General features: G+C 32.6%; 1 protein-coding gene and 1 long non-coding RNA gene across 5 annotated transcripts in view; both read left to right on the plus strand.

Annotated features, from left to right (window-relative positions):
* The window catches only part of LOC148235876 (uncharacterized), a 66,637-nt gene that overhangs the window by 33,310 nt on the left and 20,550 nt on the right, over positions 1 to 12,777 (plus strand). The gene's annotated exons all lie outside the window — the stretch shown is intronic.
* LOC148235877 (uncharacterized) lies at positions 1,780 to 9,979 on the plus strand. Its single transcript, XR_015809406.1, has 2 exons — positions 1,780 to 2,819; positions 6,463 to 9,979. It is a non-coding gene; the product is annotated as an uncharacterized LOC148235877 (long non-coding RNA).

Raw genomic sequence — 12,777 nt, forward strand, 5'->3', positions numbered from 1 at the left:
GGAGTGATCATTTCGCTCATTAGGGCCGTGACCTAGTCGAGTTGGCTAAGGTCATAATACTAACGTTCGGGGGTGTGACTTAGTAATAAGGTCTCGAAAAAATTCAATACCAATCATGCTAAAACACTTTTAAATAAATGTATTTTGCAATAATGAAAATGTGTGAAATAACGACCTTACATAATCGACTATTAATTTTCTATTGGAAAACTTTTGAGAGAAACGTGTAATTACCCTTGACTATATTAATTATGTTAAACGTACGTGAAACTAACTGTCTTCTTTTGATTTTAAAAGCTAAATTTGTTTTAAAGATCATTATTTTTTCATAAAAATAGAACCTTGATGACGTAAGTTTCAGTTTTCGCGATTATAGCTACCAATCTATTGAGAGGAATATTTAAAAAGTTTTTTGGAAAATTTGGTATATCGCTGGTATTGTTAATGTAGTTATTTCTTTAAAATTTCATTAAAATTGACATACGGTTTAGATTATGAAATGGGTTGTAACATGATTTTTATCAGATTTGAATGACTACTTATTTTTTTTAAATTGCTTTATTAATATAACCTTTATGGTATTGATTCAATAACAAATACTTATATTGATAAATATTAAAACCATTTTTTACCAAGTTGTTTCATACCACAAATTTATTCCAAGTTTGGAGTGCTTTTATATGTATTCATTTGCAATTTCGACTGTAATTGGTATATTTTCGAAATATTAAATATTGTATGCCAGCATGCCAAACAGACAAAAAGTAAGAAAATGCGTGCACCTTTTTTTAAGATGATAATAATTTTGTTTTTGGCTGTCTAAATTAAAAAAATGTTTTACATTTAATTAAAATAAATGGAGAACAACTACAAAAATGTATACTTTGGAATTCGAGTCAACACCCTCGATTATAATATACATATTCAACAATTGCGCGATTTTGATTAATATTAGTTTGTTTTTCGCCACATTTTCCATACCAGTCGTTCTCAATTATTTGCACACAAACCTAGACTTGGCCCAGTTTCACCCGACTCGCTTTTGGGCGGAGACACGCACCGTCTCGCCGTTCATTGGCCAATCGCACACACAGCATGCACACAAACGAACCGAGATCGCACACAGCCTGTTGAGAAACCCTGGTGATTTTTCTCTCCACCTCGAAGATTTCGTCTTCTCAGTGCGCGCTGCATATTGTTATTTTACAATTCCCACGATCGGCCATTATATCGGCTTGTGTACACGATGAGCGTGTATTAACTCCGCGCATGCGGTCGCGAATGGTGTTTTTAACCTCAGAAAAGTCAGCCGTTTTTTACTATGTTTTTCCATTTTTGTTTTTGTCCGATTTCGATCGGAACGGACCCCGCGCGCTAATTGGCCGTCGCACACTGCGGCCAGACGGCCGACAGTTTCAATAATAGTTGCTATGAAATATTGCCTAGATATTATTAATTAAATTACTTTTTACACATCAAATCTTGAAAAGTAGCGACTTGTGCAAAATTCAGTTCAGGTAAAATGAAAAGTGGATTATATTTTCATCAGGGTCCAATAGTACAATTAAGAAAATTTTTCAATTTTTAGTATTTAATATAATATTAATTTGTATCACTTTATAGCATACAGCTATGTCATCTTTTTTATGGTCAAGTGCATCTGTGGTAATAATTTACAAAATATTTTAACTTATAAAGCCTCTTCAGTTGCAAGTTAGCCTCTGTTATGTGAAGAAAAACCCGAAATCATAGAGAGATCTAAACAAATGTCGAAGAAAAGGTTTCAATTCTAAAGATAGTGATTTAGTGGTCCTGCTATTCGAAAATTTATTAAAAAATATCGCGCAACAGAAATTCTAGAGATGCAAGGGGGTGGTTGGAAGCATATGACGTCTGCTTGAGAAGACTGCAAAATAAATGATATCATAAAAAATATCGATTCAAAATTGCTGCTGAAATTGCAATCTACTTCAAACTCAAATATTTCGGAACGGACAGTGAATAGACGATTAGTTGGACCCAGCAAAAATCACTATTACTGAAAAAATTGCCTTGAATGGGCAAAAGCTCATCGCCATTGAACCGTCGAAGATTGGAGAAGAGTGATTTTCTCCGACGAATCAAAATTTAATTTGTTTTTAATAGATGGTAAGCGAATGTAAAACATATCATAGAAGTGTGGGAAGAAGAGATCGATCTTAAAATAATTAAAATCTGTATTTATCGATGCGAGGCAGAATACTGACGAAATTATGTTAAAATAATTTTGATAAGATGTTATAAAAGTGTTTTATTTACAAGCTTCTAATTTTTAAAAGTCGTCGATATTGCTTTCTATGAATAAAACAAAAAAGGGTAGCGCGCACGTGTTGAGTTGAAGGCTCGCCATTATGCACTTACTGGGACGACGAAAAAATACACCTTTCCCAGAATTGACGCAATTATACCTTCCTAATTTTACAATACCCGTATTTTTTTAAACACTTAACAGAAAGTAGCAAAGCTTTAGCGATAACGATGTTATCAAATTTGATGGGACTCTTATTTTAGATTTTCTTAGCATATGGATAAAAAGATTTGGCCTATTTAAGACCATCGATATGATAATTTAAAGCGTATTTTCATAAAAAGGCTTAGGAATAAATACATATTATTAAATATAGAATAAAAATATTGAAAATAAATTAAACAAATAACAATTCTATTTTTAATGTATCCTTACTACCATTACTTATTAATCTAGCTAAGTTTTATTGTAAAGTTGAGGAATAAATATTTGATGGACACAACCATTTCGAAGTATGGTTACAAAATATTGGGTTGATGCAAAAGTTATGACCGTTTTTTACATATACAAGTAAACATTTTTTTTTTAGATTTATATTATTTATTTAATCAATTATATAATTTCTATCTGTTCTTATAACCTTCTTCCATTTTTCTATCAACTTATTTATACCATTAGTGTAAAATTCCGTGGATTTTGATGCGAAAAATGTAGTAAGGGATGTTTTTACCTGCTCTATTGTATCAAATTTTTTATCATTTAAAAAATTTTGCAGTGATCGGAATAAATGATAATCGGAAGAAGCAAGATCCGGAGAATACGGTGGATGCTTGATAACATCCCAATTCAACTCATTTAGCTTGTGTTGGGTCATCATAGCCACATGTGGTTGCGCGTTGTCGTGGTGAAACACTACCCCTTTTCTGTTTACCAATTCTGGTCTATCCTTTTGAAGGGCGATGTTCAATTTGGATAATTTCTGACAATATTGTTCTGCTGTAATTGTCTGATTGCGTTCTAAGAGTTCAAAATACACAATACCCTTACAATCCCACCAAACACAAAGCATAAATTTTTTTTATGGATTTCGGCCTTCGAAGTTGTTAATGGGGCTTGTCCAGGTATAGCCCAATGTCTTTTTCTTGTCACGTTGTTGTACACGACCCATTTCTCATCTCCCGTTACCAAACGATGCAAAAAAGGTTCATGTTTTTGTCTCGCACTCAAAGCAACGCACGTTGAAACACAATCCAATAAATTGGCAGCCGACAATTGATGAGGTATCCAAACGTCGTACCGCGAAACCATCCCCATGCGCCTCAAATGTCTTAACCCTTTCCGCTCGTATGGTGCGTGAGACGCACCAGTACTTGGGTCTATATTACTCGTAAGGCGCGTCAGAAACACCATTCCAATTAATGAAATATAACGTTGATTTTTGGGTATTTCCTGTGCATGTTTTGAATGGTGTTTTTGCAGTGTTGTAGACAAGAGTTTCAAGAGTCATACCTTATCAAAAAAATATCATTTTTACCTGAATCAAGCCGGGGAGAGCTTATTTATCGGGATAAGTCGGGGTTTTTTTGATGACTAAATTTAACGGCAGATTTGCCGTAGCTTCTCCCAAAGGCAACAGTTGGCGATCGCCTTTCGGTTGACACGCGTCGGTGACGTTTTTATTACCTATTCTGTTTTCGACAGTGGCTCGGTTGTCCGTAATTTGCGTCTAAGTGAAACTATATATAGTGACTGATAATTTTGTTTAATTACTTATTTTGTAATTTTATTGTGAAGTTGTTGTAAAGTTATTTTTTAAATATTATTGTGAAAAAATAGTGCTATGGCTAAATATAGTGATTGTGAAGATATGTTTTGTAATGATAGTGTATACTCGTAAATTGGGCGACAGTCAAATGGGCGATTCAAAATGGGCGACAGACAAACGGGCCATGGTCTTTTGGGCGATACAATAATAATGCATTACAAATAAATGTGATGCAAATCATGATCTTATAATTAATTAAATAATTAACGTAATTAAATACATACGAAAATATAAGTAATATTTTTTAGAAAAGAATTAAAAGATGAAAACATTAATCGGTCTAAACAAAATATAATATACCTACATAAGATATATGTATATGTATATTTACTTATCATTTGTGCATATTTAATCATAAAATTAATCACTTAAACAGTTTGATTTTTTTATTCAAGAATTTAAGAGAGTTACCCGATATTATAAAACACTTAGGCTAAAGTCGGTAATTTTATTATAAATACCTACCAAAAAAATGTCTATAGTGGGCCCTTACGCGAATTTTTTTTATGTTTTGAGCCTTGGAAACTACTGTGAGAACAAACTTTTGGTATTCCCCAAAATCGAATATTTTACAGTTATCTATTTTAAATTAGATAGGATTGTTATATATAAATATAATAACACAGAACTAGCGCTGATAAGTGTTTATCGTGGATTTCGCCCTTTACGCGATTTTTTTATATTTTGAGACTTATAAATTACTGTGAGAACAATCTTTTGGAATTTCCAAAAATCGCATACTTTACCGTTATCTATTTTAAACTGGATAGGGTAGTTATATATAAATATAATAACCCAGAACTAGTGCTGATAAGTGCTTATCGCAGATTTTACCCTTTACGCGATTTTTTTATATTTTGAGAATTATAAATTACTGTGAGAACAAACTTTTGGAATTTCCAATATAATTTTTCGTTTTAACCCTTTATAGGACACATATTTTTGTTTTATTTACATTTTTTAAAAATTAATTAATATCTTATTTGTCGTTTTAGGCTGCAATATTCTAAATTAAGTCAACTTTATATTGAATGGTAAACTGACCTACCAATGTACGTTATCACGAGTGCTCTTGTAACATTAGGTTCATTATTAAAAAAAAAAACATAGGAAAAATAAACCTTAATTTTGGTGTATTTACATGTACCTCTTTGTTCAAGGTATCCTATAAATAGTTAATGTATATTTTATTAATATTTACAATAAAGCAAGGCGTGCAAGTTTTTTTTAATTTCTGTCGCCCAATAAACCATCGCCCAATTGACCGTCGTCGTCGTATAAAACAAATACATATTTACCATACAGCTATTCATTAATAAAAGTTTTGTCTATTTTTAATTAAGAAATATAAAAAATAATATGACACTAACTGCAACGTTCCATTTACCCTTCGATGGGGCGATGAGACTAATATTAGTTTATATAAATATAGATATCTTGTGGGTTTCTTTAATTATGGAAAAAACGTACAATTTGTAATTCTGCGAGCGATGTAAGCTGGCTTCGTTCGCAGGTAGATATATCTAAGCCTAAAACCGAGCGGCATATTGTTATTTGTTTATATTTATGGTTTAAACATTTTTCGGTCCCATAAATATTTTAAAAAGGGTCGTCACCCTATTGTGTTAATTTATTGTTATGGATTGCCAACCAATGGTACTTGAGAGAACCAAAAAAAAATTAAAATGTAATTTAGAGAAATGCAAGTATTTGTTTTGATTTCTTCGTTTTTGATATTAGTTTATTCATAGTTATGCTCTACATATATAATTTTAATTTTTAAAAAGAATTTAACATTTTTCATTTTTCCCGAGTTGGCGACATACCTAGTACGAAAACGATTACGAGTGCAAAGGGTTAATACGGTTGTTTGGTTGACTCCCATCATCGACGCGATCTCCCTGGTGGTTAGACATGGATTGGTGTCAATTATGACTTTTAACTTGTCGTCATCAGACTTAAATGGCCACCCGGTAAGTGGTTTATCAATTAGTAAAAAATCCCCAGATCGGAATTTTGTAAACCATCTTCGTACCTGTCGAACTTTGATGACATATGCACCATACACTTCGCAAATGTTTTTGGTTGCCACACCCGCGGTATTGTCTTTACAAAATTCATAAAGTAAACAATGACGTAAATGCACTTTCTCGACCGACATTTTGAAAAAATACAAGGGCTCTTCACTGTACTCTGGCCAGGTCAAAACTGAATAGAAAGTAGAGGAAAAGTATCCTTTATACAATGAAATCATTTAAAAGAAGATACTATTCATCATTTCTGAAGAAAATTTTTTTTTACCTAGGATCATAAAAAACGGTCATAACTTTTGCATCAACCCAATAATAAGTTATACAGTAATTCATATTTAGGTTTTAAATCTTACATTTTTATTTAAGATTTATGAATATCAAGAAAAGGTAAAATATGAAAAATAGGCCAAGTAACTTTTGATTTACGATGACATTTGAATGTGTGCGTGTGTGTTTTTATTTCATATTTTAGTTTGTATGCGATTTCGTAATACTTTCCAATGAAATACCGATGAGAAGTATCTAACACTAATATAAAAAATATTTTAATGGTTCCTAATATATAATATTTTTGTCCGTTCATATAAAGATATTGATAATATATGATTGTAATAATGGTATAATACTTTAATAAGAACGAAGACACATTATATATTCACTTTATTCTAAATCAAATTTTACACGATATTGGACATTTGGCCACACTGTGCGCCGGTGCGGACACTTCGCGACACGATTAATATCAATGTAAGTCAATATGTGTCCAGTGCCGAGTGTGCGAAGATTGCAGTCGAGATGGGTTAACATGTGTAGGTGAATGTGTGTTTATGTCGTTGTACGCGATAGGTGCAACAGTAAACGATAAAAACATATTCGATACAAACAACCATAATTCGACATATTAGATCAGAATCACAATTCTCTACTGTTTGTGTCAATGAATTGCTAGCAGAGCTTTTCCCAATCTATACTACTTGTCTATTCGCATATATCATAAGTGAAGTCCATTCGTACCAGTTAAATTGTAAATATTTTCAACTTGAATTCAAGCAAGCGTTCAGGGTCCAATGTTAATTGCTACTAAACTGCCGGTCTCTAATAGTTAGTTTTCCGTTTGTCTGTTTGCTTTTGCTTTAGCTCAGATGATTGATTGTCTGAAAAATAGTTTGGTTGCTCAATATCGGATCTTTTCAAATTACTGAAACGCCTACTCACATTCGTAGATGATTTTAATAATCGCGATAACCAACTTTTAGTGGCTTTGCCGTGACATTGAGCAATTTGCAAGACTCATTGTTCTCCGCGTACTCGCTTATTGTATTTGAGAAAAGTGTTGTTTTCGTCTTGTTTTTTGAGTTCATTGTTCATGCTGATTGCCTCGTACTTCTTTTTCCATGTTCGCACACATTGATTTTTCTTGAACTATTAACTAAACTATCGTTAAGAGATAATGTGACGTTGAAAGTCTTCAACTTTAGCAAGAATCTAGAATTCACTCGTTCCAGTCTGACGATCTGTGAACATATGTAGGTACCATTATAGCTTGGAGATTCTTGTCACGTATTCAAATTGTATGTCTTTCAATTTTCAAGAAGATCTTGTATTACATCTATAGTTTTGAGTCCTTTGCTTATATTGATTGAACCGTTAGGAGATCTGTAGCCGTTAATTGGGGAGACTGTCTCATTTTCTTCGTCCGTCACCATCTCCAGACTTCAACGCTGATCAGCTTTCTCTGTTTTCTCTTAGAATTTCGCACGTGTCGTTTGTAACTCGGGGCCTTTCCCCTCTATTCAATACAATTCGCGTGGTCGTAAAATTGTGAAATAAATTATTGTTTTATATACACATACAATATATCTTATTCCCACTCTAGTGTACCACTTTTTTGATGAGTGCTTCAACAATTCTTGGTTTTAATCGTAAAAAACTAGTTACAACAGATTTGATCTATAATGTTATGTTAGTGGTGTGTTATTTATTGAACTGTGATAAGCTATCAATGTCTGTCATCGTCATCTGATTTGGATTGTGCGATATAATTATGTTGGACTTGATGGATGTTTATTATTGTTATTTTTTATGTATGTATGTGTCGTATATAATCAATATATTTTTTATAATTTCTTTATTATATTTCTTTACTTACTAACGAGTAGTATTTTAAAATCAGACAAATTTAATAAAACAAGTTGTTGATCGCCCATAATCGTAGCGTAGAATGTTAAAAGGACGCGTATCTCTTGAATTTAATTATGTTCTTGCCATTAGAAAGAACATAATTAAATTCAAGAGATACGGGAACAATGTTGCCGACGCGAAGGAATGTGCATTAAAACCGCGATATTGCACCTCAACAAAAATTGTCATCACCGTATATTGATTATTAAAAACCGAAGAAATTGTAATTTTTGTTTTACTTAAAAGTAAGTAAATGCGACTAGTCTTATATCGATTCTAGATGTCATATAATATGTTAATTATCTGTTTACTACTGATATAGATTTTTTTTCTCATTCGACTCCTTGTTCTTCATAGAGATCGATATTTAATAAATAGTTGCCACATTTAGTAAAATATTTAAAAAAATAATACTTTGGGGGATAAAATTATTAACGAACAGTTTGGTTTTCGCGAAAATCACTAGAAATCACATAAACTAAATAGTTTAATGAAGCACATATGCGCTAATTTTAATTTTAAAAAGAGTAAGGGTCGCTTATTGTTAGATATAGAAAAAGCTTTCGACACAATATGGCATGACGGTTTGATTCATAAACTATACAAAACCCTTTACTATCTGCTACGCTATGTTGTTTCACTAAATAATGAACACTCGATCCCGCGTCAAATTCCAGTTGGAGTTCCTCAGGAAAGTTTGCTTGGACCGTTCCTTTTTATATTGTATACGAACGATAGTCCAAAATTAAAAAATACGCTGTCTATACAGCTTTTTTAATTAGTGCTTACAGTCTTAAACCAATCGCGAATAAATTACAAAAATGTTTTAATATCATAAATACATTTTTGAGAGGTGGAAAATTAAAATAAAGCAATTATTTTCACAAAAAGTAGACAAATCCTATTAGCACTGTTCCTAAATGAACAGGGCAATAATAATGTACAATGTTTACATCTGGACTCCGCTTAAATTTAATAAATATATTTTGGAACTTTGCTCTTAAGGGCTTGCCGCCATTGCGGCCCTTAGAAAAAGCGTGCTAACTATAAAAAAATAAATGAATGAGGCCCGTTCTAACATATGCATGTCCGGTATGGAGTAACACAAGTAATTCAAAGCTATAAAAATCAAAAGCTATACAAATAATATGTAATACACCTTTTTATATTAATCTTAAAAATTTCATAATAGCCTTCAAATACCAACAATTAAAGAACACTGCCATTTTCATACCAGAAAGGATTATAAAAATATATTGCGAAACTACACTAACCCACTAATCTCGTGTATTAGTGACTACGATAAAAACGTAAATTTAAATACTAGCATATATCGATTTAAAGACAAACATACTGATAATTCTAGTTCACTAATAAAATGTACTCAAACTATCATATATTATATGCTTGAATTTTAAAAGGTTTTTAATTTATTTCCTTGAATTATAACCACAAACGTTTTGTTTTATATTCTTATATGTATATTATGTATAATTAAATTATAAACGTATTTAAAAATAAGGTTGTAGTTCCGTCGCAACCGATTTAATCGTAACAGTAATTTACCTGATAAAATAGTTAACATGTAACCATTAAATCCAATGTAGATGATTCATTGAGAGAATCATCCATACCTTATTTCCCCCTCGAAAATATCATGAATAATAATATACAATATTCTTTCAATGTCTATAATAATCGGATGTGATTGTAAAGATTACCAAATTCCTGGTATTCGATAATCATGAAGATAATCATTAAGAACGGAATAGCGTAGTCCTTAACGTCTCAGACTAGTAACTCTGAGGTTGCGGGCTCGAGCCTCCGGCAGCGGCACTCGAATTTTTATTTATAAAAATGCGCTATTTTAAAAAAATCCGACCCAGCTGCAGCGACATCTATTGATTGAATATAAATTGGTTATCACATAATAATTTATAATTAATAATATAGATGTCACCGATAGTGGTTAATACATACTTACTTGTAGGTATTCATTATGTCTCATTTACTTACTCAGTTAGTACAGATTTGCCCGTTATAACGCATTGGGCTTACGCCTTAAGTTACAACGGAAGATTTAATAAAAAAAATATCGTGATATGTTTATGTTGCTAATCAACATTTACATAGATTTTGTGTTATAAATATTATTTTAAATGAATAATATTATGTTTTTACAATAAAATACGATCATCACTTTTTTTAGTTGGGTTGAATTGAACTTGTGGATTTTTTGATATGCGGATTATTTCAAACTCAAGCGAGAAAGCATGTCAACGATCGGTTATCTCTTATCGCTCTTCCACTTCCCCAATTACCATGAAATCGCGTTACCGATATCAAATATGCAGCCTGCGATATCAGTCAGTTCGCATTTTTTAAAATAATCGTTTAGCGATGAGTCGAACACAACAAAAAAAAAGCGAAAACAAACAGTTGCAACTGTCGTCGGTGTGATAAGGCGCGACGACCTCGTCGTCTGGTCGTCTGTTTTATCGCAGCAATACAACGTTTCGCCATACGGCGCGTCGTCATCGTCATCACTGCCGTGCCTCCAGGAAGACACTAGCAGGGCGGCATTTTTTGCGTTGTTTTGGCGTCTAGATATCGTCTTCGGGTCGCCCACCTGTTGACGACGAGAACCTTGAATCACATTTCTCGGAAGCGTTCGAGACCGATGAGGACCTTGGCCCCAAGGCGACGAAATCCATAGACTCGCTGCCGTATAGACGTTTGAATGGCAATTGCTGGAGATTGGTGACCGAGCGGATGTCGCCGCGACACGAGGATTATCAGCTTCGGGGATCGTGGTTGGGTTATCTGCTCGTGTAACCTACGTTTGGATTATAAAGAATCCATGATGGTGACAGTCAAAATAAAATTCGTGTAATCGTTTCAACGCTTTCGCTCTTACAAAGAGTCCTTCAGAAAATGTTTAGTATCATCGATTCATCTCAAAGAAAGAGTACTGATTTTTAGTAGGCGTTTTTCATTACATTCATTGATCATTTTACATTTCCAAAATTTAGACTAAATTGCATGCATAAGTAAAGGCCATCATGCCAATTTCTTATGTGCACGGCCGTCAAGTCAAACAATATTATAATTGAGCTGTTAAGCTAACTTTCTAGGTCTTATAGTTTCCGAGGTGTAATTGGGTCACCTTTCAATCAGGTTTTGCCGACTCTTCAAAGCACGCTATTGCGTATGTGCGCATTTTCATATTCCTAATCCAGAAGATAGTATTAGTTTCATTCGACTGTTTTGATAGGTTAACGTTTGCATTTGAAAAAAACGTGCAGAAAAACAACATTCAAGTTCATGTAAACAGATCGTTAGCGTAACGATAATAAGTTTTATTTATTTAATTGGCATTCAATACAATTTAGCGTAGTTTAAATGTGTATGACGCTAATTAGTTTTACATCGGACGTTTATTCTCAAGCGCAGAAAATTACACATTAGCAGTTGGAAAAGTGTTTTGGATGCTCGCTCGTGACATCGCAACATAAAATTGATCATGAGAGAAGTATTCTTCTCAAGTGAATTTTATAATGGAATTGAAGCAGCAGAAAATCGATGGGAATCTGGCACAATCTTTTCTTTGAATTGTCTCAATCACAATGTATTGCATATTTTTGCTGAATCTAAATTATCCAGTAGCATAATAGTGTTGTGGTTATCCTTTAAAAACTCTTTTCTTCATCCGTTATCTTGTCAATTATGTAAAATGAACGTGCTGCAACCGACATGAATTGAAACAAATATTCTACCGACTTTTACATTGATTGGCGTATTGCGTGTTTTTGAAGCCATTCATTGTAGGTGCTTATATAATTATTTATCGAAGACAAAATAATGTAACAAATGTCTTAGAAATTCGCAGTAAATGTTATATAAAATCGAGACTTTTGAGAATTATAACATATAAGATTATGTCTATACGAATCTCTATGGATCTTTAAGTAATTACTTATTAGAATTCCATTGAAATAATTTAATTAACTAAAAAATAAATGAACGGTAATGTGTTATGTTACGCCTTTCTAACGTGCAATTCCCCGTTGTAGTAGTATGTTCGGAATTTTAAATTATTCCAATACATAATAGTTGTTTTGATAACAAATTAATTCCGAGCGATAAAGGTTGAATACACACGTTGTGTAAATGTTTACACAATTTTATAATTTGTTCGTACATGCGTGAGTTTTGGACTTGTATTATCAAACAGCAGTGCCACAGTGTTATTTTATATTTTTTCGCAATCTCAATATTTTGTTGTTATAATTCAAGTATACGCACACTGCTCACAGTAGTTAAATGTGTATCACCATAAAAAACCGATTTATTTCGATGCATAATATTAATTAATAATCGAATAAAAAATTCAATTTATTTTCTTTCAGTTATAGTAGATAGTTTTTCTTCTATGCGGGAGGGGGGAGGGG

This window comes from Plectrocnemia conspersa, unplaced genomic scaffold (genome assembly GCF_051122295.1).
Source record: "Plectrocnemia conspersa isolate PC_06_02 unplaced genomic scaffold, ASM5112229v1 ptg000004l, whole genome shotgun sequence".
NCBI classification, from domain to species: domain Eukaryota; kingdom Metazoa; phylum Arthropoda; class Insecta; order Trichoptera; family Polycentropodidae; genus Plectrocnemia; species Plectrocnemia conspersa.